This window comes from Heptranchias perlo, chromosome 5 (genome assembly GCF_035084215.1).
Source record: "Heptranchias perlo isolate sHepPer1 chromosome 5, sHepPer1.hap1, whole genome shotgun sequence".
In the NCBI taxonomy this organism is placed as follows: domain Eukaryota; kingdom Metazoa; phylum Chordata; class Chondrichthyes; order Hexanchiformes; family Hexanchidae; genus Heptranchias; species Heptranchias perlo.
Genome location: NC_090329.1, coordinates 87,430,541 through 87,458,473, shown reverse-complemented (window position 1 = coordinate 87,458,473; position 27,933 = coordinate 87,430,541). Strand labels below are relative to the sequence as shown.

General features: G+C 44.2%; 1 protein-coding gene and 1 long non-coding RNA gene across 2 annotated transcripts in view; one reads left to right on the top strand and one right to left on the bottom strand.

The window, feature by feature from the left end:
* The window catches only part of LOC137322176 (PC3-like endoprotease variant B), a 633,356-nt gene that overhangs the window by 540,313 nt on the left and 65,110 nt on the right, over positions 1-27,933 (bottom strand). The window lies entirely within an intron of this gene.
* LOC137321449 (uncharacterized) lies at positions 3,496-26,063 on the top strand. The gene is made up of 3 exons (XR_010962818.1): positions 3,496-3,741; positions 8,139-8,351; positions 25,957-26,063. It is a non-coding gene; the product is annotated as an uncharacterized lncRNA (long non-coding RNA).

Sequence of the window (27,933 nt, the reverse complement as noted above, 5' to 3'; positions counted from 1 at the left end):
TGTCTTGCCCCCTTGTTTATAACTTGTCCCTTTAAAACTTAAAATTTACAGTTCGATTAATCTAGTGATAATCCAGCCTCATCCTTCAGAATAGATTGGGGGGGGAGGCATACAAAAAACACTGGGATGATGGAATTCTTGCTTGGATCAGGTACATTTATATCTGGCTTCAAACTCTAATTCTAATTTAGGAAGTGCATTTGTAAAAGAAAAATGCACTAATAATTTACTACAAGATTGGAGTTTGTGCATTTGGTATTAATAGCAGAGGAAAGCTGTGTTTAATGAAATAGGTACAGCAGTTCCCACTTACACTACTCATTGGTCTTCTTACAATTGCTCTTCACTTGTAGCAATTCCCTACTGCCCATCCTCCTCCAAGTAATGGTTAGACTGGATTGGAACGGTGTGGTATGATATTTAGCCCTCAACAAGTTCCTCAGTTCCACCTGACTGCCTGATGTGCTATTTTTTCCCCACTTACATGAGTCTTGTGCTGCTCTTTCTTCTTTCCCTGAGTCTCCAGTATTGTCTAACAATCGAACAGTTGGAAGTCGAGTAATTCCAGTTCCAATTTAAGGGATTTTTTTGATGATACCAAATATCAATCATAACGTAAGTAAAAGTATCACAATTCTTCCAGTACATGGATAAATAATAAATATACACATCATAATTTTTATTTATGTAGGAATAAAAGTGTAAATATATGCAAATTTATGCAAACAAATCTTCCTTATTTTTTAACTATTTATAATACATACCTGCATTTTTAAGGGACAATATATTAGACATTTCCTTTTGTTTATTTTTTTTAAATATCAGCAGTTTAATACAAAGAAACATTTTGAAAAATACTGCATAGATTTTTGTATGGTAAATGATGCTAATACTTGGGAGAGTTCTAAAATAGATTGGTATTTATATATTTTTCGGGACACAGGTAATTCAAGTTCAGCCAGTTGATCAACAAGAATTCCTCTCCCAGCTCAATGGAAAGCTAAATTATTAAAAGACGTATCAACTGGTGATTTGGCTGAAGGAACTTGTCTATCTGAGGCGAATGTCTCTCGTGAAGGGTAGCCTGAAACCTATAGCCATTTTAGCTGCAAGTTAAGAGCTTCACCAGCCACGTTCAAGTAAGTGTAAGTTTTATTTAAAGAAAAAAGGCAAGCTAGCGGCAATATGTTTGGTTCAAAGGACTCCCTTTTTATCAGGATGAGCTCCCAGGCCAATTGTCTCATTCAGAGATGTCACTGGAGAAGATGGAGACAAGGATAGTTGAAATTATAGGTCATCACTGGGACAAGAAATTTGACTTTTTTAAATGTCACGTAATATTTTTTATAAATGTTCATTTTTAAATAAAAATGGGGGAGTACTTTGAAGAAAATGTTCTCGCCTTAGACTATTTCCCCTCTAATATATTCAGTCTATATTATATATGTGTGATCACTAATTATAGCTGTGTTTTCACCCAGGCTATAAAATGCCTGTAATTCTATTTGTTTTGACATTAAAAACTACATGTAGCTATATCTGATGTCTTCCCTAGCAGTTAAAGGGTAAATGTACTCATCTCTTTTTGAATATTTGATTAAGTATATCATGTTGTGCAGAAAATATTCACGGCAAACATGTTAGACGCATAATTGGAATTATCCATATTTCTCCGGTGAAGCCAGCCTGTAAATATACAACAGCTTGGACTTTAAAGCAATATTTTCAGAGGTTCAGGTATCTTCAAAGACATGACATCAAGTCACTGACCACATTCAAGCAATGGCACAAGGTAAGCAACTAAAATTCAGAGACTTGAGCACATTAACTAGGCTGACACATCAGTGCAGTACTTTCAGATGAGATGTTAATCCAAGGCCCGTCTGCCCTCTCAGGCAGGTGTAAAAGATCCCATGACACCAATCAAAGAAGATTAAGGAAGTCCCGACCAACATTTTTCTCACAACGAACATAGCAAAAACAGATTATCTGGCCATTTATCTCATTGCTTTTTGTGGGGCCATGCTGTACACAAATTGGCTGTTGTGTTTTCCTACATTACAACAGTGAATACACTTCAAAAATACTTCATTGGCTGAACATCCAGAGGTCATTAAAGGTGACATAATGGAAAGAAATCCTGTAGGTCTGCTGCCCTCCGTGCCCACATTACCACTATGCATTTCCAGCAGGCTAAGCTTTACGCCGCGAGCAGAAATTCTTAAAATTTACCCTGAGATGTAAACTACAGCCTTTTGCTTCACTCCCCGAAAGCAAAAAAAAAATGCTTTATAAAAGACACAATTTGTGATGTGAGCTCCGATGCTGTTTTTTTGGCTGCTCTTTTACTTCAGATTCCTAGAGCCTGACATCTGTGAGCCTGCTCCCGTTGTTTATGCTGTCGAATATATCTTGCTTATCCTGATGGTACACTCGTAGAACCAGTTTTAAGAACGTAATGAAGGGCAAATCCCATGAGAACACAGGTTCAAACTGGTAAAAGGCAAATTTAGATCTTTAAATTGATCAATCTTGGTGAATCTGGAAAGTTCACTTTGAAGTTACTGTTGCCCGTGCAATACCCACATTCCAGGAGCTGGTGGCAGAAGCATGTTGCTAAACCCAATACAAAGGCAGTTTATGAAACAGTTCAATGCCATGATGAGGGGGTGCTGTAGGGTTTTCCTGAATGAATGAGCTGAGATGGACCAAATGGGCTTCCCTCATCTGAAGGCAACTTGGTGATCTTATGATGAATTTTCAGCCCTCACGTATTATAATAACCTCAAATAGATTTGAACCATACAATTCCAGGATTGCATTCATAAAACTTGTATTATTTATCACACCATCAGTAAGACATCACACTCGGATACAAATCCATATGCAGAACACATTCGAAAAAGAGATAAAAATACTGGAAATCTGAAATTAAAAACAGAAAATGCTGAAAATACACAGCAGGCTCATCAGCATCAACAAACATTATCATAGAAATGCTGCATCAGAATTATGTGCTTCCAGCAATTTCTGATTTTATACTTCTTAAATAAATAGTTTAATAAAGACTTTAGAACAAATACATACGTTAAAGTCAAATAATGAGCAAAACCAAATGCCAAATGCAATGTCTTGCCAAATTGTACTGTAGAGAGAGCTTTCTTACGTACAGAATGTGCTGGTGAAGCAGTTGGCACAGTAGAGGCTAGTACTACAGCTGAATCCTGATAAATGTTCAACTAATTTGCCAAGAAATGTTGTGCTTGGATCAGGGATTCAGTAAACTCTGGATAAAAATAGTCAGCTGGCAAACCTTTGTACTACAGCTCATTTAATCATTCATTCAGCAATTCAGTCTGAACAAAAGTAAAGTACAGAAACACTTAACAATATGATAGATTTTACACAAAGTGATGAGATTTTCAAAATGTCCTTCTGTCTCTCAGTACGCAGTGGCAGCAACGGACTGTATTTAGTGTACTGAGCATATGTGTTGAGAGCATAGTATGTTTGTATCAGGATTCTGCATTGAAAAGTTTTGCTTATACAATCAATAATTCTATACAGTATTAGTAAATCCGCAATGGTTGAATTTTAAGATTGGATCGTGTGTATGTTTCTGGAGTCGGTCAGACTGGATCTGATACTTTAAACAGTTGGTGCAGTGAGTTGGGAGGATTTTTCTTGTGATAAAAGAAAATAACGTGTCATTATTCTGAAGTCAAGAGCGCTATACATAAGGTAATCAGTGCACTAAATGAAGATCTCTCCCCTTCAAACAAACCTTTGCTCAACAATATTTCTCTCCAATCCTTCATCCTTTCAATTCATATGATAGAAGTCATCCAAATGAGCTTCTCAATATGTTAGGCTTATCCTCTGGGATCCTTTCTCCTCTCTTACTCTTATAGATACTATGCGTTTCATTCTAATAATGATCATACTCGACTGACAATGGTTTTTAACTGTAATTGTTTCACTTGCCTATTTGCACCATGTTTCACCAAATAACATCATATGTAAAATCCAATAAACTTCATAATCACAAAACATAATCTAGCTCTATATTAAGAGATAAAACTATTGAAAAGTTTACATTTATTATTGAGTCTTCACGGCATTTTCAACAAGTATGACAATGTGACAACATTCTGGTGAGTTCTAGTGTGAATTTATCTTTGTACGATATACTCCTAATTTGAATTGTGTGTTCATTCACATTCTTTTCCAGCAAAAAATGTCCCCTGTGCCTTTTAACTTAAATTACTTAATTCAAATGACTGGATAATTCAATTTTTTTCAAACAAAAATGACTTTGAATTAACAGGAGTAACTTGTAGATGTTTTTATGTGTGGTTCTATAATTAATACCTTGGTACTTAAAAGTTTATTTCAGAAGATGATGGTTTGCAGGGTTTTGAGGATCAACAAAGTTTTGGATATTTGTTTTATGAAATTAGATAACCATGGCAACAGAAACACAACCCTCAGATCAGGAGTTTCTGAAAATGTTGTAGGTGGCTGTCAGTGAAGTGTGAGCCAGTAATCCAATTGAGGAGTTCGAGTGACACCATAATCCATGACAGTATTGCTCTCAAGCTCTTTTTGTCAGATTAACCTGAGATTGAATTACTGCCTGTAAATCACAGACAGCCATCAGCTTTATTTATATTATATTATAGAGGTTTATACGGAGAACTTTTTATCCGCCCTCCCCCCGCCCCCCCCCCGCCATCTTCTCTACTTTTCTCCCTTTGTGCCTTGAAAATTGGGTAGTTTCTCACGGGTTCTTCATGTGTGAACCTAGAGTGTTGGCACACTATTCAACAATTGGAGGCAGTGTAATTAAACCCAATTTTGTCCTGGTCTGTGGAAATGATTTTCTCTGTTCAGTGTGGGAGTCAAACATGCAAACAAATTTGGAAGGCTTTCCTCTGGTCAATTTCTATCAAAATTGTAAACATGTCAAAAAAAAAAATCAGTTTACGGTTTTGCCAGAAGTAGCGACCAGAGGATATCCTCCTGAATTTGTCGAAGATGTTGCTACACATAGTGACCAAAAGAGATCATTCCCAATGCTGTCCAAGCACAAGAACTTCCAGCATGGATAGTGACCAGGAGGAGGAATCCGGGTTGATTCTTCCCGTTCCTAGCTCTGTGGCTCTCAGGTTAATTGTAATGCCTTCACCACAACTGAAATCACCTAAGAAGAGAAATTACAGAAAGGTGCAAAAACCATAGCGTAGTGATAACTGGGGACTTCAACTATCCTAATGTAGACTGGGATAACAATAATAATATAAGGGGCAAAGGGGGGGAGGAATTTTTGAAATGTGTTCAGGATAACTTTCTTAACCAGTACGTTTCCGGCCCAACGAGGAAGGAGGCATTGCTGGACTTGGTTCTAGGGAATGAGGCGGGCCAAGTGGAGCAAGTGTCAGTGGGGGAGCATTTAGGGAGCAGCGACCATAGTATCGTAAGGTTTAGAATAGCTATGGAAAAGGACACGGACCAGTCTAAAGTAAAAATACTCAATTGGAGGAGGGCCAATTTCAATGGGATGAAAACAGATCTGGCTCAGGTAAATTGGAATCAAAGATTGGCAGGCAAAACTGTAATTGTACAGTGGGCGGCCTTTAAAGAGGAGATAGTTTGGGTACAGTCTAGGTACATTCCCACGAGGGGGAAAGATAGGGCAACTAAAGCCAGAGCTCCCTGGATGACAAAAGAGATAGTGAGTAAGATGAAAGGGAAAAAAGGGGCATATGACAGATGTCAGGTTGATAACACAAGTGAGAATCAGGCTGAATATAGAAAGTTCAGAGGGGACGTGAAAAAGGAAATAAGAGGGACAAAGAAAGAGTATGAGAATAGACTGGCGGCAAACATAAAAGGGAATCTAAAAGTCTTCTACAGGCATGTAAACAATAAATGGGTAGTAAGAGGAGAGGTGGGGCCCATTTGGGACCATAAAGGGGATCTACTCATGGAGGCAGACGGGATGGCCGAGGTGCTAAATGAAAGCTTTGCATCCATCTTTACCAAGGAAGAAGATGCTGCCAGAATCTCAGTAAAGGAAGATGTAGTTGAGATACTGGAAAGGCTAAAATTTGATAAAGAAGAGGTACTAGAAAGGCTGGCTGTACTTAAAGTAGATAAGTCACCTGGTCCGGATGGGATGCATCCTAGGTTGATGAGGGAAGTAAGGGTGGAAATTGTGGAAGTACTGGTCATAATCTTCCAAACTTCCGTGAATACAGGGGTGGTGCCAGAGGACTCGAGAATTGCAAATGTTACACCCTTGTTCAATAAAGGGTGTAAGGATAAACCCAGCAACCATAGGCCAGTCAGTTTAACCTCAGTGGTGGGGAAACTTTTAGAAACGATAATCTGGGAAAGAATTAACAGTCACTTGGATGAGTGTGGATTGATTAGGGAAAGCCAGCACGGATTTGTTAAAGGCAAATCATGTTCAACTAACCTGATAGAGTTTTTTTGATGAGGTAACAGAGAGGGTCAATGAGAGCAATGCGGTTGATATGGTGTATATGGACTTTCAAAAGGCATTTGATAAAGTGCTGCATGGTAGGCTTATCATCAAGACTGCAGCCCATGGAATAAAAGGGGCAGTAGCAACATGGATACAGAATTGGCTAAGTTACGGGAAACAGAGAGCAGTGGTGAACGGTTGTTTTTTGGACTGGAGGGAGGTATACAGTGGTGTTCATCAGGGGTCAGTGCTGGGACCACTGCTTTTCTTGATGTATATTAATGACTTGGACTTGGGTGCACAGGGCACAATTGCAAAATTTGCAGATGACACAAAACTTGGAAGGATAGTAAACAGTGAGGAGGATAGTGATAGACTTCAAGAAGATATAGACAGGCTGGTGGCATGGCCCGACATGTGGCAGATGAAATTTAACTCAGAAAAATGTGAAGTGATACATTTCGGTAGGAAGAATGAGGAGAGGCAATATAAACTAGAGGGCACAATTCTAAAAGGGGTACAGGAACAGAGATATCTGGGGGTATATGTACACAAAAGTCATTGAAGAATGGCAGGGCAGGTTGAGAAAGCGGTTAAAAAAAGCATATGGGATTCATGGGCTTTATAAATAGAGGCATAGAGTAACAAAGTATGGAAGTCACGATGAACCTTTATAAAACACTGGTTCGGCCACAACTGGAATATTGTGTCCAGTTCTGGGCATCGCACTTTAGGAAAGATGCGAAGGCCTTAGAGAAGGTGCAAAAGAAATTTACTAGAATGATCCCAGGGATGAGGGACTTTAGTTACGTGGATAGACTGGAGAAGCTGGAGTTGTTCTCCTTGGAACGGAGAAGGTTGGGAAAAGGTTTGATAGAGGTATTCAAAATCATGAAGGATCTATCTACTCTATCAGAGTAGATAGAGAGAAACTGTTCCCATTGGCGAAAGGGTCAAGAATCAGAGGACATAGGTTTGATTGGCAAAAGAACCAAAGGTGACATGAGGAAAAACATTTTTACGCAGCAAGTGGTTAGGATCTGGAAAGCACTGCCCGAGGGGGTGGTGGAGGCAGATTCAATCATGGCCTTCAAAAGGGAACTGGATAAGTACTTGAAAGGCGGGGGAGTGGGACTAGCTGGATTGCTCTTGCATAGAGCTGGCGTGAACTCGATGGGCCAACTGGCCTCCTTCCGTGCTGTAACCTTTCTATGCAGAGAGACTGAACTTGGGACTTTCTTGGCAAATGGCTCAGTACTACATCACATGCTTATTACTCAATGACTCGTCAGAAATGCTGTAAAACTTTACAATTTTGATCAATTAGAACACTGACATTGTGTTGACCATGCACTGTTCCTAATTTTAAAAAATAGCAATTTTATATCCGTTCACTTTGTTTTTGGGAAACCAATTTTTCATGTTTCCCCAGTGTTGGAAGTATGTACCAGAAAGCATGCTGTTTCTTTTTAAATTAAAAATGACATGAAGCTGGACAGTGGTCATGATTACCACTTTTGAAGTTTATCCCAGAAAACAAAACACATCAATAATAATATCTGAATTTAGTGCACTTCTGACAGTTATCTGTAGCTTTCCTGTTTCATAAATTGATGAAATAATTGATATTTTCCTTTCATAATTGCAGGAGATTTCTAACGACACTAGCCCTGATTTTAATTGAGGGCGAGGGATGAATGTGGGGCCTGCGGGGTGAGCATCAAGCAATGCCGACGTAAGACCTGAGCCGTTTTAACTCCAGGGCCTCATTTAAATATACAAAGCCTGACTCCTGCCCGAACCTGGCATCAATGATGTCAGCACACGGGGAGGGAGTGCTGGAATGATCCCCGGCAGTCAGGTAAGTGATGGTGGAGGGATAGGCGATTGTGGTTGGAGGATGAAAGCCTTAGGTTTCCTCATGGGGCCCGGAGGAGTACTCGTGCTCTTTCTGGCCCACAAAGAAACCTTATCAAAATCAATTACTTACCTTTTCGGCCCTATTCGGGACCTGCTGCTCCTTCATGTCCAGTGTACTCGGCGAGGGACACCAGGTGCCTAAAGAGGCTGTCCAGCGTTAAAATATAGCCAGAGTCAAAGTGACGTTATCAGACCCCCTTTCAAATGTCAATGAGGCCCTCACGTGCCTGTGCGAGGGCTTCGCTGGCTTGTCAGAACGTGCCTGTTAAAATGGCGCAATCTGGTAAGTCGGTCGCGCAAGGATCTTAACCCCCTGAAAAACTTGTTCTAGTCAGGTGCAAGGAGTTAAAATCAGGGCTGCAGTCCACACAAGTAGTATTTGAATAAAAGAAACAACTAAGTTATAGGTCAACAACAAAGAAAAATTGCAGTGAAGAATATGGATGTAAAGCCTGAGTGGAAAACTCAGCAGGCGTTGTTTTCAGCAAAGATTGGTTGAAAGCGCTAGCTACCCAATTTCTCGACTCCCTCCTCACACAAATTCTGCTTAAGATAGAGAACCAGCGGACAGTAAATCATCTCTTTTCATCATAGGTTTCATTGAGGTAATACTGACAGTCCGAAATTAAGGAAACTGCAAACGTAAAAAAGAGATGAACGAATCCCAGGTTTAACTGATAGAAAGTGATCTGTTAGTGGATGAGGTTCTCCAATTGAGGCCAATTGTTTTCAACACTATTAAAAACAGTGGATGTCCAAAGGGACTTAGGGGTTCAGGTACATAGATCATTGAAGTGTCATGAACAGGCGCAGAAGATAATCAAGAAGGCTAATGGAATGCTGGCCTTTATATCTAGAGGACTAGAGTACAAGGGGGCAGAAGTTATGCTGCAGCTATACAAAACCCTGGTTAGACCGCACCTGGAGTACTGTGAGCAGTTCTGGGCACCGCACCTTCGGAAGGACAAATTGGCCTTGGAGGGAGTGCAGCGTAGGTTTACTAGAATGATACCCGGACTTCAAGGGTTAAGTTACGAGGAGAGATTACACAAATTGGGGTTGTATTCTCTGGAGTTTCGAAGGTTAAGGGGTGATCTGATCGAAGTTTATAAGATATTAAGGGGAACAGATAGGGTGGATAGAGAGAAACTATTTCCGCTGGTTGGGGATTTTCGGAATTTGGGCACAGTCTAAAAATCAGAGCCAGACCTTTCAGGAGCGAGATTAGAAAACATTTCTACACACAAAGGGTTGCAGAAGTTTGGAACTCTCTTCCGCAAACGGCAATTGATAATAGCTCAATTGCTAAATTTAAATCTGAGATAGATAGCTTTTTGGCCAACCAAAGGTATTAAGGGATATGGGCCAAAGGCAGGTATATGGAATTAGATCACAGATCAGCCATGATCTTATCAAATGGTGGAGCAGGCACGAGGGACTGAATGGCCTACTCCTGTTCCTATGTTCCTATCACTTACATACACTATACCTACCGCCCTCCCTCAGCTGATGAATCAATCCTGCTCCATGTTGAGCACCACTTGGAGGAAGTACTGAGGGTAGTAAAGGCACAGAATGTACTCTGGGTGGGGGACTTCAATGTCCGTCACCAAGAGTAGCTTGGTAGCAACACAACTGCCCGAGCTGGCTGAGTCCTGAAGGACATAGCTGCCAGACTGGGCCTGCAGCAGGTGGTGAGCGAACCAACATGAGGGAGAAACCTACTTGATCTCGTCCTCACCAATCTACCTGTCGCAGATGCATCTGTCCATGACAGTATTGGTAGGAGTGACCACCGCACAGTCCTCGTGGAGACAAAATCTTCACACTGAGGACACCATCCAACGTGTTATGTGGCACTACCACCGTGCTAAATGGGATAGATTCAGAACAGATCTAGTAGCTCGAAACTGGGCATCCATGAGGCGCTGTGGACCATCAGCAGCAGCAGAATTGCACAATCTGTAACCACATGGCCTGTTATATTCCCCACTCTACCATGACCAACAAGCCGGGGATCAACCCTGGCTCAATGAGGAGTGTAGGAGCATGCCAGGAGCAGCACTGGGCATACCTTAAAATGAGATGCCAACCTGGTGAAACTACGACTCAGGACTACATGCATGCTAAACAGTGGAAGCTATAGACAGAGCTAAGCGATTCCACAACCAACAGATCAGATCAAAACTCTGCAGTCCTGCCAGTCGTGAATGGTGGTGGGCAATAAAACAACTAATGGGAGGAGGAGGCTCAGTAAACATCCCCATCCTCAATGATGGAAGAGCCCAGCACGTGCGTGGAAAAGACAAGGCGAAAGCGTTTTCAACCATCTTCATCCAGAAGTGCTGAGTTGATGATCCATCTCGGCCTCCCCCCATTATCCCCACCATCACAGAAGCCAGTCTTCAGCCAATTCGATTCACTCCACGTGATATCAAGAAATGGCTGAGTGCACTGGGTACAGCAAAGGCTATGGGCCCCGACAACATCCCGCCTGTAGTGCTGAAGACATGGGCTCCAGAACTAGCTGCGCCTCTAGCCAAGCTGTTCCAGTACAGCTGCAACACTGGCATCTACCCGACAATGTGGAAAATTGCCCAGGTATGTCCTGTCCACAAAAAGCAGGACAAATCCAATCCGGCCAATTACCGCCCCATCAGTCTACTCTCAATCATCAGCAAAGTGATGGAATGTGTCGTCGACAGTGCTATCAAGCGGCACTTACTCACCAATAACCTGCTCACCGATGCTCAATTTGGGTTCCGCCAGGACCACTCGGCTCCAGACCTCATTACAGCCTTGGTCCAAACATGGACAAAAGAGCTGAATTCCAGAGGTGAGGTGAGAGTGACTGCCCTTGACATCAAAGCAGCTTTTGACCAAGTGTGGCACCAAGGAGCCCTAGTAAAATTGAAGTCAATGGGAATCAGAGGGAAAACTCTCCAGTGGCTGGAGTCATACCTAGCACAAAGGAAGATGGTAGTGGTTGTTGGAGGCCAATCATCTCAGCCCCAGCTCATTGCTGCAGGAGTTCCTCAGGGCAGTGTCTTTGGCCCAACCATCTTCAGCTGCTTCGTCAATGATCTTTCCTCCATCATAAGGTCAGAAATGGGGAAGTTCGTTGATGATTGCACAGTGTTCAGTTCCATTCGCAACCCCTCAGATAATGAAGCAGTCCGTGTCTGCATGCAGCAAGACCTGAACAACATCCAGGCTTAGGCTGATAAGTGGCAAGTAACATTCGTACCAGACAAGTGCCAGGCAATGACCATCTCCAACAACAAAGAGTCTAACCACCTCCCCTTGACATTCAACGGCATTGCCATCGCCAAATCCCCCACCATCAACATCCTGGGGATCACATTGACCAGAAACTTAACTGGACCAGCCATATAAATACTGTGGCTCCAAGAGCAGGTCAGAAGCTGGATATTCTGCAGCGAGTGGCTCACCTCCTGACTCCCCAAAGCCTTTCCATCATCTACAAGGCACAAGTCAGGAGTGTGATGGAATACTCTCCACTTGCTTGGATGAGTGCAGCTCCAACAACACTCAAGAAGCTCGACACCATCCAGGACAAAGCAGCTTGCTTGATTGGCACCCCATCCACCACCCTAAACATTCACTCCCTTCACCACCGGCACACTGTGGCTGCAGTGTATACCATCTACAGGATGCACTGCAGCAACTCGCCAAGGCTTCTTCAACAGGACCTCCCAAATCCGCGACCTCTACCACCTAGAAGGACAAGGGCAGCAGGCACATGGGAACAACACCACCTGCACGTTCCCCTCCAAGACACACACCGCCCCGACTTGGAAATATATCGCCATTCCTTCATCGTCACTGAGTCAAAGTCCTGGAACTCCCTAACTAGCAACACTGTGGGAGAACCTTCACCACACGGACTGCAGCGGTTCAAGAAGGTGGCTCACCACCACCTTCTCAAGGGCAATTAGGGATGGGCAATAAATGTTTGCCTTGCCAGCGACACCCGCATCCCATTAATGAATTTAAAAAAATGTCAATCCCCCCGAACCACATGCCACATCACAAAGCATGTGGGGAGGTTACTCGTCTGCTAACTGTCATCTTATATAATAAAAGACTTCAAAGTAGAAGAACCAGGCCTAGAGCCACAGGAATGAACACTCATGTTAAAAGAGCTGCCATTTACAAATCTTTGGAATAGAGATTTTGGAGGAAGTTGAGCCTTTGATGTAAATGTCACCATCATTGATTCCTGCAAGTGTCTCTAAGTACTTTTAACAACTTATATGGCACTCAATACAAAGTGCATTAAAAACAAAAATGACAATTTTACTATATTTTTCATCCTGAATGCTGCATCCACGTTCAAGCAGCTTTGAAGTTTCACATGCTTCAAATATTACTTGCATATATAAACATTTCACATCTTCATTTTTATATTCCCAGGGTAATGTACTCTACAGATGAGCCTCCGAGGTCACAATCTGCACCAGCTCTACCTCATGAATTTACCACTGTAGCACCTCTCACTAGCACTAACACAAGAGAATCTGTACCAGAGCAAGCACCAGCACCACCACAACATAACTACTAACCAGTGCCAGTGAATGAACCACCAACTGCTCCCCTTTCAAAGGAGCTGAAGCCACAGGCACAGGGTGAGAAAGGAGTACAAATTGAATGCTTTCAGGAAGTGAACTGCATTTTATCAGCAAAAAATAGAAGTCGGCATTAGGGACCTATGAGCTACAACATAATAGCAGCAGCTGGCATCACTGCAGTGCATCCGCAAGGCTGAGAGCTACGTGGATAGCACGTTTCAGGAGATGGTCAGCTGCAGCTTAAGGGTGTGCAGGCAGAGAGGGAATGGGTGACCGCCAGACAGACAAGGAGGACCAGGCAGGTAGTGCAAGAGTCTCCTGAGTGCATTTTGCTCTCGAACTGGTACTGGTGAGGGTGATAGTTCCTCTGGGGAGTACAGCCAGAGCTAAGTCCATGGCACCACGGGTGATTCAGCTGTACAGGAGGGAAGCAGGAAGGTCAGGAAAGCAATAGTGATAGGGGAACAGACAGGCGTTTCTGCGGCCGCAGATGTAATTCCAGGATGGTATGTTGCCTCCCGGATGCTAGGTTCAAGGATGTCACTGAGCGGCTGCAGAACATTCTGAGGGGGGAGGGTGAACAGCCAGAGGTCATGGTTCATATTGGTACCAACGACATAGGTAGAAAGAGGGATGAGGTCCTGCAGGCAGATTTTAGGGAGCTAGGAAAGAGATTAATAAGCAGGACCTCAAAGGTAGTAATCTTTGGATTATCCCGATGCAATGCAGTAGTGAGTACAGAAACAGGAGGATAGAGCAGATGAATGCGTGGCTGGAGAGATGGTGTAGGAGGGAGGGCTTTAGATTCCTGAGGCATTGGGACTGGTTCTGGGGGAGGTGGGACCTGTACAAGCCAGATGGATTGTGCCTCAGCAGGGCTGGGACCAATATTGTCACGGGGATGTTTGCTAGTGCTGTTGGGGAGGGTTTAAACTTGTTTGGCAGGGGGATGGGAACTTGAGTGTAGATTCAGAAGGGAGAGAAGCAGAGCTGGAAATGGAAAGCACAAAATTAATCAGTGAGTTTGGAAGGCAGAGGAAAACAAGGCTAGAAAATAGACAACAGAGGAGTTTGGCAATGCTTCATGGGATATACTTCAATGCAAGGAGTCTAGTGAATAAGGCAGATGAACTGAGGGCACAGTTAGACACGTGGAAGTAGGATATCTTAGCTATTACTGAAACATGGCTTAAAGAGGGGCAGGAATGGCAGCTCAACATTCCTGGTTACAAGGTTTTCAGACGAGATAGAGAGAGGGATAAAAAAGGAGGGGGGAGGGTCACAATATTGGTTAAAGAAATGATTACAGCTGTGAGGGGGGATGATATGTTAGAAGGATCATCAAATGAGGCCATGTGGGTTGAGCTGAAGAACAAAAAAGGGGCTGTCACACTGCTGGGAGTGTACTATAAACCCTCGAACAGTCAAAGGGAGATAGAAGAGCAAATATGTAGGCAAATTTCTGAGAAGTGCAAAAACAATAGGGCAGTAATTGTAGGGGATTTCAACTACCCGAATATTAACTGGAATAGAATCGGTGTAAAAGGTATAAAGGGCGCAGAATTCTTCAAATGCATTCAGGAGAACCTTTTTAGCCAGTACATAGCAAGCCCAACAAGAGAGGGGGCAGTTCTGGAGTGAGTTTTAGGGAATGAAGCTGGGCAGGTGGAAGGGGCATCAGTGGGAGAGCATTTTGGTGGTAGTTATCATAATTCAGTTAGATTTAGCATAGTTATGGAAAAGGACAAAGATAGAACAGGAGTAAAGGTTCTCAACTGGGGAAAGGCCAATTTTACTAAGCTGAGATGTCATTTAGCAAAGGTGGACTGGAAACAGCTACTTGGAGGTAAATCAGTGTCAGAGCAGTGGGAGGAATTCAAGGAGGAGATAGTGAGGGTTCAGAGCAAATATGTTCCCACAAAGTAAAATGCTGGGACTCCCAAATCTAGAGCCCCCTGGATGTTAAGGACCGAGAGCTCAATATTACAGAAAGCCTAGAGGAGTATAGAAAGTGCAGAGGTAAAATTAGAAAGGAAATTAGGAAAGAAAGGAGAGGGCATAAAAAAATATTGGCAAGTAAAATCCGGAAAAACCCAAAGATATTTTATAAATACATAAAGAGTAGGGCCTATTAGAAACCTCAAAGGTAACCTGTGTGTGGAGGCGGAAGATGTGGGTATGGTACATAACGAATACTTTGCGTCTGTCTTCACAAAAGTGAGGGACGATGCAGAGATTGTCGTTAAGGAGGAGGAGTGCGAAATATTCGATGGGATAAACATAGTGAGAGATGAAATATTAAGGGATTTAGCATCTTTGAAAGTAGATGAATCACCAGGCCCGGATGAAATGTATCCCAGGCTGTTAAGAGAAGCAAGGGAGGATATAGAGGAGGCTCTGACCATTTTCCAATCCTCCCTGGCTGCAGGCATGGTCTCGGAGAACTGGAGGACTGCTAACATTGTATCGTTGTTCAAAAAGGGAGAAAGGGATAGATCGAGTAATTACAAGCCAGTCAGCCTATCTTCAGTGGTGGGCAAATTATTGGAAAAAAATTCTGAGGGTCAGTATTAATTGTCACTTAGAAAGGCATGGATTAATCAAGGACAGTCAGCATGGATTCGTTAATGGAAGGTCATGTCTGACTAACTTGATTGAATTTTTTGAGGAGGTAACCAGGAATGTCAATGAGGGTAGCACATTTGATATAGTGGATGTACATGGATTACATGGATTTTAGCAAGGCTTTTGACAAGTTCCCACATCGCAGACTGGTCAGAAAAGTAAAAGCCCATGGGATCCAAGGGAAAGTGACAAGTTGGATCCAAAATTGGCTTTGTGGCAGGAAGCAATGGGTAATGGTCAATGGGTGTTTTTGTGACCAGAAGGCTGTTTCCAGTGGGGTTCTGCACCGTACTAGGCCCCTTGCTTTTTGTGGTGTATATCAATGATTCAGACTTAAATGTATGGGGCATGATTACGAATGTTGCAGACGATACAAAAATTGGTCGTGTGGTGGATAGTGAGGAGGAAAGCTGTCGACTACAGGAAGATATCAATGGACTGGTCAGGTGGGTGGAAAAGTGGCAAATGGAATTCAATCTGGAGAAGTGTGAGGTAATGCATTTGGGGAGGGCAAACAAGGCAAGGGAGTACACAATAAATGGGAGGATACTGAGAGGTGTAGAGGAACATGGGACCTTGGAGTGCATGTCCACAGATCCCTGAAGGTAGCAGGACAGGTAGATATGGTGGTTAAAACGGCTTACGGGATACTTTCCTTTATTAGCCGAGGCATAGAATATAAGAGCAAGGGAGGTTATGCTGGAACTGCATAAAACATTGGTTGGGCCACAGCTAGAGTACTGCATACTTATCTGGTCTCCACACTACATGAAAGATGTGATTGCACTAGAGAGGGTACAGAGGAGATTTAAGAGGATGTTGCCAGGACTCGAGGATTTTAGCAATGAGGAAAGATTGGATAGGCTGGGGTTGTTTTCTTTGGATCAAAGGAGGCTGAGGGGAGATTTAATTGAGGTGTATAAAATTATGAGGGGCCTAGGTAGAGTGGATAGGAAGGACCTATTTCCCTTAGCAGAGAGGTCAATAACCAGGGGGCATAGATTTAAAGTAATTGGGAGAAGGATTAGAGGGGAGTTGAGGAAAAGTTTTTTCACCGAGAGGGTGGTGGGGGTCTGGAACTCACTGCCTGAAAGGGTAGTAGAGGCAGAAACTCTCGTTGCATTTAAAAAGTACTTGGATATACACTTGAAGTGCCGTAATCTACAAGGCTACAGACCAAGAGCTGGAAAGAGGGATTCGGCTGGATAGCTCTTTTTCGGCCGGAATAGGCACGATGGGCCGAATGACCTCCTTCTATGCTGTAAATTTCTATGATTCTATGGAGCAACTGCATTCCGCTCACACAGGGACACGGTCAGAAAATCGAAGTGGGGAAGTAGGAGGGCAGATGCATCAGGACATATATGCTTCCCTTCCATCTCATCCTATTGCACTCCATGTTACCAGTTAGCAAACTAGATCATGAAGCCTTTCTGCCTCTTCATCATCTGAAAGCTCCACAGCGATTCTTTCTAACTTCCACCCAGAATGAATTAGGGAATGAGGCAGAGCGGAGTGCACTGGTAACGCACAGGCTGAGCGTGGAAGACAAGGAGCAAGATGTTGCTGACCGGCGGGTCATGAGATATCGCCCCCCAGCTGAAGAGCTTGAAGACCCAGGACTCATGAGTGCTACTTTCAAAAGAAGGCCGCTTACACAGGCACTGGGGATGGCCTCTGAGAATGTGCAGCCGATTTCGGGTGAATTTGAGATGTCCACTATCCCCATCTGTGGCATCAGGATGGATGACTAGGCAGGACTGCAGGAAGATCTGCAGTGGATGCTCCCATGGCAGAGGCCCCAAGGACAGTATTAGCTTCTGTCATGGATAATGAGACTGCTGCCATAGAGGCCTTGGCGTCAGAGTGCAGTTGGCTGTCTGTTCCAGCACTGACAGGCTTCATTAGCGTTTACAGACAACCATGAGCCAGGGCTTCACTGATCTGATTGGCAACGTACAACCTGCTTTTCTGCCAATCAGTGGCCATTTGGAGCCAATGCCCAGTATTAGTGGCATAGCAGAAATTCACTCACATGATGATGCTGTCTCTCAGCATAGCAGCACACACAGGCCACTCTGCAGATGTGCGCACATCTGGCCACCCTGCAGATGTGCACACATCTGGCAGAAAAGAGGCAGGACCTGCTGCCCATTCAATGGCCTGCAGCAGGTCCTGCCTTAGGACTGGTCTGAGATGAGAGTCAAGAGTCCCAAGAGGCACATCTGGACACACAGCAGCCAGGCAGTTTATGCACCCCTACCAGACAGGTGGCACCTAAGAGGAAAACTAGAGCTTACATATCACGCACTGGGCCCTTCAAATCAACCCCCGCCTTTTCTTCACTACCTAGCAACAATGGATGCCCACTTTATATGGGTGTGATTGGTGTGTGTTCATGAGCAGGTAATGAGGGAAAATGGGATGTATGGGAGCCAATTTTCATTTTGGGCAGACGCGGGGTGGGCAGCAGCTGATGCGAATGCACCACCCACCCCCTGTCCTCAGAGAAAGACACAAGACATTTGGACGGCTGGGCCTCATCGGCATAACATCAGTGTGCTATGAGCACTAAACCAGGGTTCACAGGCACCTTGCTGATCGGGGGAAGGGGTGGAACCAGCGACTCCTCCACAGACCGAGCTGGAAGTTCAAACTTAGGGGAAGGGGTAAAAGAAGGAGGAAATCATGGGGCGGGGTGGGGGGGGGGGTTGGAGGTGACAACGAGATGGCCTCGGACCCCAATTTGCTTATAAGTAGCGCTCTCGCGGCCCATTTTCACAATGTGTCAGAAATGGTGATAGGCATGGGGAGCAGGAAAAGGGTGGTAAGTTCACCACTGCAATTTTTGGAGTGCTACTGCCCCGTTCTAAGCCATTGGGGGCCATGAAAATCGGCCCCACAGTGTCCCCACTTAATGCCTGCCTCATTTAAACACGCCAATCAATTTTAAGCTGGGGTGAGGTTAGCTGGTAGTGACACGGGAAAATCAGACAGGTGAAAAAGTGGACTAAGATCCAGCAAAGCCCATTCCCACCCCAGCATCTGCTGCCACTTGTCTGAGCTCCACTTGATTCAGAAAATCCAGGCTTTCGTGTCTACGGTCCTGGAGTAGTATTTTTCCCTTAATTACAATCTGTCTTGGTTTTGCTCCCACACTTTTTTTTCAACTCTGTATATTTGGCTTGGCTAGGAACAAGGATGGTTTCCAAGCTGCACTGTGTGAAGAATGAGCAAACATTTGGAATATCGTTCACACTAATCTCAGCCAGATTGATGACTACACGGCTGTTCTTTAAATCCCTGTATAGTTTGATCTGGAAACCCTCGGACAGAATGAGAGCTCTCTGCTCAGTGATCTGCCTCTGACTGTGTCAGCTCCAAGCTACCTATCATTTCAAAGTGACAACAGAAGCTCTCCTGCCCCCTAGGCAGAAGGTCTTACTGTCTCTGAGGGACAGGCAGCAGTTATTGGCACTGTCCCATCTATCAGCCCCAGCTGGTGCTCTCTCAATGTGTTTTTGGATGTGTCCAGCTCCTCCTCCAGCAGTGTCACAAATGAAAAAAAATGTTACTTACCTCTTTGGGAGGCAGCCTCCAGCAGTCCCTTTAAGGACCGTTAGTTTAGCTGCCACATTCAGTCTGTTCTTCACGCCCACCCACTTTGTCCACAGCATCCAAGGAGACACTGCGCTCAGTCACTACCTAATTTCAGAAAGGGGCCCGAAACAGGCGCGAGGTCCCCAGTTTGCATAGGCAATGGGCCCAACACCTGTTTCAGGTGGCTGTCTTGGAGGACGACATGGTGCCCTCACTAATAGGGTGTGTGGTGCACTTCCAGCGTGGACTGAGCTCACGCATGTTGCATGCTGTTAGACTCTTGCATTAGACTCTTCAGTGCCCATTTCCTGCCCAAAAAAACAAGTGCTGCACAATCGAATTTCTAGGTCCTCTTGTTTAGATGTTAAAATAATTATTAAACTTATGATTAATGTATTGATACTTTTATTTCTAATAATTGATTTCCCTATTGTACCTCTTTAAACTTATTATATGAGTGTGTCTATTCCACCTTGCACAAGGCTCTGCAATTTGATCACAACTGGCCCTTAACCAGGTCTTAGGCATCACTAATAAACAAATTTTAGGGAAAAGGGTCAACTTTTATTGACACATTTTAACATGAGCAAGGTTCAGAACAGTGGTAAAAATGGAAGAAGAATTTATTGGAGTGGAAATTCCATGGCAACACGATCCTGGGATCTTTCCCACTGGTGACTTCTACCACTGATTCTGCCAGAGAATGTGAGGAAAATGGGAGGCCATCTCAAATGGGAGGCCATCGCAAGTGGGAGGGGCCGGATGCTGGGAGGGGAGGGGCCTGATGCTGGGCGGGGCAGGCTGATGCTGGGAGTGAGAGGGGCCCGTGCTGGGAGGGGGAGGGGCTGATGCAGAGAGTGGGAGAGGTCTGATGCTGGAACGGGAGGAGGTCCGAAGCTGGGAGTGAGAGGAATCCAATGCTGGAAGTAAGAGGGACCTGTGCTGGGAGGGGGAGTGGTCCGATGCTGGGAGTGGGAGGGGCCCGATGCTGGGAGGAGGAGGGGCCCGATGCTGGGAGGAGGAGGGGCCCGATGCTGGGAGGAGGAGGGGCCCGATGCTGGGAGGGGCCTGATGCTGGGAGAGGCTGGGGCCAATGGTCAGGCAGGGCCCAATTGCTGGGAATGAGATTCATTATTCATTAGTAATTTTGAGAATTCCCAATGATTTCTCTCCCAGGTAGCTCACAGAAGTGTGCGGGAAATTAGTCTTTAATTCTTGGAGATTCCAGGAGGGCTCTCAAAAAACTCCTTCTAATTGTTCATTAACACACACGTGATTTCCTTAATTTTACAAGAAATTTTTCATTCTGAGTTGAAGGAATCTCATTTCAAAAACAAAGGCTTTACTGCTGGGCGTAGTTGGAGAGAAGTAGAACCTTTTTTCTTGCATTATAATAAGCAACCGAGAATGTCTGGTGCCCCCACAGAAGTAGGCATATAAACAGCATTAAGATAAGTGTGCTGAAACAATGGAAGGGAGTCAAGTCTATGAGTGGGCTGTGCAAACCATAAACTGACTCTTTTGGGAATACATTACATGGAATGTATATGGACTTTCAAAAGGCGTTTGATAAAGTGCCACATAATAGACTTGTCAGCAAAATTGAAGCCCATGGAATAAAAGGGGCAGTGGCAGCATGGATACGAAATTGACTAAGTAACAGGAAACAGAGAGTAGTGGTGAACGGTTGTTTCTCGGACTGGAGGAAGGTATACAGTGGTGTTCCCCAGGGGTCGGTACTAGGACCACTGCTTTTTTTGATATATATTAATGACGTAGACTTGGGTTTACAGGGCACAATTTCAAAATTTGCAGATGACACAAAACTTGGAAATGTAGTAAACAGTGAGGAGGATAGTAATAGACTTCAAGAGGACATAGACAGGCTGGTGGAATGGGCAGACACATGGCAGATGAAATTTAATGCAGAGAAGTGCGATGTGATACATTTTGGCAGGAAGAATGAGGAGAGGTAATATAAACTAAATGGTACAATTCTAAAGGGGGTACAGGAACAGAGAGACCTGGGGGTATATGTACATGAATCTTTGAAGGCGGCAAAAGCAAGGAAGTTACGTTGAACCTTTATAAAACACTGGTTCGGCCACAACTGGAGTATTGAGTCCAATTCTGGGCACCACACTTAAGGAAGGATGTGAAGACCTTAGAGAGGATGCAGAAAAGATTTACTAGAATGGTTCCAGGGATGAGGGACTTCAGTTATATGGCTAGACTGGAGAATCTGGGGTTGTTCTCCTTAGAGCAGAGAAGTGAGGAGATTTGATAATGGTATTTAAAATCATGAAGGGTCTGGACAGAGTAGATAGAGGGAAATTGTTCCCATTGGCGGAGGGGTCAAGAACCAGAGGAAATAGATTTAAGGTGATTGGCAAAAGAACCAAAGGCGACATGAGAAAAAAATTTCTTTATACAGCGAGTGGTTATGATCTGGAATGCACTGCCCGAGAGGGTGGTGGAGGCAGATTCAGTCATGGCTTTCAAAAGGGAATTGGATAAGTACTCGAAGGGAAAAAATTTGCAGGGTTATGGGGATAGGGCAGGGGAATGGGACTAGCTGGATTGCTCTTGCAGAGAGCCAGCACCTACTCGACGGGCCAAATGGCCTCCTTCCATGCTGTAACCATTCTATGATTCTATGCAGCTGCATGGCCATAAAAAGCTGCCAGATTGTCATAAAAACCCAATTGGTTCAATAATACCATTCAGGGAAGGGAATCTGCCTCCCCTATCCAGCCTGACCTACATGTAGCTCCAGTCTCACACTGTGTGGTTGACTCATTGCCCTTAGGGCAACTAAGGATGGGTAAAAATTAGTGCCTTGCCAGTGCCACCACATCCCAAGAAAAACTTGAATAAATTACTTCAATTATTTATCTCAACAAAAAGTAGATCGGGACACACAAGTATAACCATAGAATCATAAAACCTTACAGCACAGGAGGCCATTCAGACCGTCATGTCTGTGCCTGCTCTTTGAAAGAGCTGTCCAATTTAATCCAATGTCAAGCTTAACCCCAGCATCAGGGTGCAGATAAACTGCAAAACAACCATTAGTTTTTATCAAATGACTCGCGCATCAAAGTCAACACTAACATGGGCTATCTTGTTGTCGTCTGGAAAGGGTCCCACCCATTACTTTGACCTAACTGCTTCTTTCAAATGCGCTGTTTCCAGATGCGGGGAAGGCACCTATCACTGGCAAGCGGGGGCCTGATTAATAATTAAAGTCAGGGTCCGCTGACGTCATTTGGACCCTGAGGAGCTTTTAACCCCAGGCCGGGAAAGTTTTGCACAGTGGTGGACTCGCCAGTGAAACCCGAGGACAAGCAGCAATGTGGCCAGTAAGGTTTCCTTGTAGGCCACAAGGAGCAGGAGTGCTGTTCAGGGCCCCACAAGAGAACCTTGGGCCTCCCCTGCCCTGGCTTTCCCTCCCACTCCCCAGACCGCGATTGTCTCCGGGCCACCCTCTCACCACTTACCTTATGCCATGGACTGTTTCCTCAGGTGCCCGGTGGAAGCCGACTGCCAAAAAAAATCTCGCTCCCACCCACTGGCCACCTAGTCATTTCCATCAGGTTTGGGCGGGAGACTATCCTCCAACATGGTAATAAAGCTCAGGAGTTAAAAATAGCCCAAACTTCACACTGGCGTCATCATGGGTACGTCCCGCCCGTCGTGGCCCCCGCATGCAGCACTCACAGCCCCAGTTAAAATCGGGGCTTTTATAGTGATTAGAATAGAGCTTACCAACATTTTATTTTATTTCCAATCATTTTTTTCTGCCTGTGGGGGAGTCCAAAACTAGGGGCTATAAATATAAGATAATCACTAATAAATCTAATAAAGAATTCAGGAGAAACTTCTTTACCCAGAGAGTGGTTAGAATGTGGAACTTGCGACCACAAGGAGCAGTTGAGGTGAATAGCATAGATGCATTTCTGAAAGTACATGAAAGAGAAAGGAATAGAAGGATATGTTGATAGAGTGAGATGATGTAAATAATACTGGGAGGAGGCTTGTGTGAATCATAAACACCGGCATAGACTGATTGGGCCGAGTGGCCTATTTCTGTGCTGTAAATACTATGTAAAACACAAGCCTGATATACAGGCCTGGAACTCCGCTGCAACTCATTTTAAATCAGGCAGGAAAGTGGCAGACAATGACAGAAAATTCAGGAGGTGAGGCCTACCTATCCAATCTGAATTTCCCTCTCCACGCTGGGACCATGATAGCCGCTCCTTCCCAGGTCCTCGGTGGATTTCCCTTACATACTGCCCCACTTTACCATCACTTCCCAGAGCTACTCAGGAACTGGCGGTATTGGCCCCAAAGTCAGGGAGTGGAGAGAGAGGTGCCTTATAGAGGCCTATTCTTCCTCCAATTCAGCCCAGCAGTTACTTGAAGGCCTCAGCCTTCAGCGGGAGCCTTAACACAGTCTTCAGGGCTCTTCTACCCCTTTAAAAGATGTTCCTGCCTTTTCTGGTGCTGCATAAGTGTTCTCACGACAGCATCAATGGCATTCTCCTCTTCACACTGGTGGGCTCCCTCTCGGGGGTGGGAATCCTGCCAGGAGCCTGCTGTGCATAATGAGTGATTATTGATCCAGGGAACTGAGTCGGGCAGATTCGGAGGGGCGATTGCAGGTTGTGTCCTGTCCCATAGAGGAGAATTCAACCCAAAAAATGGTACTTGGCGAATTTTATTAATATTTGTACCTTATTTCAAAGGAGATGCCCGTAATTTCAGATGGTGTTGTAATACCTCTTTGTGCCTTTATGTAAAAAGAAATTCCTGGGCCTGGGAGAACACTGCGGCAGCATAAGTCAAGCAGCTGGGCTGATGTTTTGGGTGGGATCTGGTCTCGCTAGGTCTCCACCCCTTTATTTTAATGTAGAAAAACTCCAGCAGGAGCGGGGACGGGGACGGTGGGGGGGGGGGTTCTTGCATTCGCGCCCTTCCATGCTGACATCAGAAAAAGGATGATATCAACTGCTAGAAATCCTGACAGTTTCCACCCCAATTCAAAGTATGCCCGCTTACTCATATGAATCCTGTAGAATTGGGGCTCACAATGCCAGTGTCCCTGCGGCATTCGATTGTCATTAGGATAGCAGCTGCTTCAAAAACAAATCGTTTTTAAAAAACTTCTTTGGGTGTTCTTCACCTTGAACAGCCAGTCACTCCCTACCACCTCTCCCACCCACACACACACACACACACACACACACATATAGTGGCGAGGTGCTGCTCAGTAATTCCTGGCTGCCTCACTTAGTGGATGCCCAGGGAACGTCGGAAAGGGAGCACATGCCCACCTCTTTCACGCAAATGAGCTTGACGCAGGTGGTGCCCATATCCACCCATGCTGGTGAAGTACGTCTGCGCTCAGCCAATACTGAGTCCTGACTGACAGCTGAGATGTGAGCACTCCTGACTTTGGAAATCCCCACCCACAGACCATTGCTCCCCCCCACCACCCTTTACCTCAATGGCCTTTGAGGGCAGGTGGAGGCTCCGTCCTCACAAGGCCATCCCAGAAACTTCACACCGTGGCCAAGATCTGGTGTATCCAGGTCCCGGTAGAGATGGCACTATTCCGGCAGGCCCCCACCAGAACGGCCGTGCATTTTTGGTCGCACAATTTTCAGCACACAGACGAAGGTTGCTCTGGGAACTAACTGATGTAGGGAAGTAGTTGTAATCCTTCATGCTTGAATAAATTATGCAAATATGCAACCACTGGAAAATAATAATGCATTCTCAAATTCATGCCACTCCCCGCACACACATGCTAAACAGTGCAAGCCCGCGCAAAATAAAAAATAATAAATCTGTGCAGCTGTCAACCCCTCCTCTGGTTCAATCATAGCTGATTGTTGGAGGCATCTTAACCTTGATGGCACTATGCCTTTAACATCAGCCACCACCACAAGATGGTGATTTGTGATTCTGAATGTTATAAAAATAAAGAAGTCTGCAAACGACTGAAGATGAGAGAGCTGGAAGGGAGCACTTAAATATTCCAATGGAGGTCACTGATTGTTTTATAGATGCCCACCCCAATCTTGATAAAAGGGTCCCAGATGAAGCCATATTTCTTGCTATAAAGCTACTGGACCTTGCCTCCTGACTTTTTATGTTATATCCCGTGCTATGGAATCCTCACTGTGGCACGCATCTCATTCTAACATACAAACCATTCAACTTCCTGTTCTAATGGGGGTGGAATATGTTCACTGGCTGTACTGAATACATTCCAGTCATTGTAGGCCTGAAAAGTGATGCTATCTTTAAACCTTTGCATTGTATTGATGATGTTACAAATTCAGTACAAGGATTGTATATGAAGTGAAAGCTCAAGCATTTCAATTCAAATGCATTGAAGAACAGCCATATCATGTCTCATCCTACATTGTAACCACTTATTGTGTTACCCCCGGAACAGCAAAACAAAAAAAAACAATAAATATATACAAGTTCTAGAAAACTTTTATATTTTTAACATTTAACATCAGAATGCAGTAATCTTTTCTCCAGGACGATTTCAGTCGGCATGTCATTTTTTGTGTGAAATGTTTGAGTGGGAAAAGGCTAATTGTTATTACTTGTCAGGCAGCCATTAGGAAGAAAAGCGGAGATGATTATCTGTGACTGCTGACACTTGCCAATTACATTTCACTACATCAAAAAATCTTTCATTTACAGCCAGGCAAATCATGTAAAAAGTCTGCTCATACACCAATACGCAGTGCTACTTGGCTTCAAACAACTGACAGTTGCCGTGAAACAGTCATTAAGCTGCCTCTACAAGAGACTCATCAGCAGCTGCCCCCAGGTGAAGGAGAGAAAGCTGAGAGAGTGAAGGAGAGTCTTACATCATGGCAGGACTGAATCAGGCAACACATTATGCTGATTTTCTTCCCTGTTTAAAAAGGCACTGTTGACGGGGGGGCTGGGAGGGAGCTGGTGGGGAAGAGTAATCTATATTCTTGTTTCCTTTAATGGAACAATTCTGTTAAGCACTTAAAATGTAAAAAGGTGCGTATCATTGCAATCCTTTACAAGCTCATATTTTTTTGCCAGGTCAATGCAAGACTGTAAATTGTAAAACACAATATAGAAAATAATGACAATCCTAACAAGTGTATCAAAATGGGAGAAAAAAAGAACCACAGTTTTATTTTATTTAATGATTTAATATTGAAATCTTAAATAATGTCAAATACAATTAAGATATAAATATTGATTTTATTCGTCACTCTAAGAACAATCAACGTGAATGCAAATATATATATATATATATATATATATATATAAAAATGCTTCTTGCCCAAGGTGTTTGTGTTATTGAACTTGTTATTGAGTATTACTAACCTAAGTGTAACCTTGTGACGTATCTAGCTTCCTGAACTTCGCTCATTGTCAATGAGGCTCCATAACAGTCTTTTGTACTGCAGGGAGCACTTGCCTGACCTCTGAACCTTAAAAAGAATTCCAAGTATAATTTCCAGCTTTAACAGGCTAAAGCCTCTATATTCACACAGTCTTTGATGATCTGATAAACTGCAGTTTCTGCATTTTTTTCTTGCAGTTCCCTACTCTTCCCCCTCTGAACACAATAACCACTTGGGAATAGAGCCCAAGCAAAAAATGGTTTGTCTTTCTTAAATTTTTTTTTGTAAAATCAAACTGTGACCTTGGTACATTTGTCCTGGCAGTATTCAGCTCACTTTATCATTTTAAACATATTTCCTTTTTATTTTTAAATACAATTTCCATTCACGGTCTTACACTGAAATCCAACCCCTGTTCCAATTAAAGCTGGTTTTCTGGACCTGTTTTTTACATTTTTAGAAATTATTCCTCCCCCAAAACAAAAGCCAGACTTCAACCGTCACAGTGTAATATGCCTGTTGTTTTTTATCCATAAATATTGGGGCACTTATGCTTGTAGCATTGATACGTGTGATATGGCTGGAGGGCCACTTGTGCAACAGCTCCCCCCTTACTTGTGGTCCTCAGTAGATTTGCTGCTCCCTATGGTCTGTGCACCTCATTTCATAGTCACAAGCAATGGGATGTTACTAGAGCTAGGACTAAGGGAAGGTGAAGTAAGAGAGAATGGCCTAGAAATTGGTCGATGCTGCACCTGTTTTATAGGCGTAAAATGGGTGCCAAAGCATCCAATATGGTGGGCGGCACCATTCCACGTCAGAATTGCACCACTCACCATATTGGTAAAGGCAGAAAAAGAGGCGTCCAGGGCCCACGCCTGAAACAGGCATTAAGCCACTCGCACATGCAAATAATGAGCCTAGTGTCTGTTTGCAAAATTGGGCTGCCCTGAATGCAGCCTGTCTGAAGACCGTTGCCGGCTCCTGCTTGGCTCTCTTCCGCTCGCCCCCCCTCCTGATTGCTTTCCGCTCTCCCGATCATCCCGCTGGCCCGATGCCTTCCCCACCATCTCCCAGGGCCTACCTGAGGGGCACTGCCAGTGATGCAGTGGCCTGAAATCGAATGCTGATTCACTGGCAAGCTGCCTGGTCAAGACTCTTTTATCTTAAAGGCCAGATCACAGCAGAACACCCTACGTGTACAAGTACTTTATGCAGGCACAGTGGCCAGTAGCACATACACACAAATGCCAAGATTAAATTTGCAGCCCCATCTACACTGGCTGCA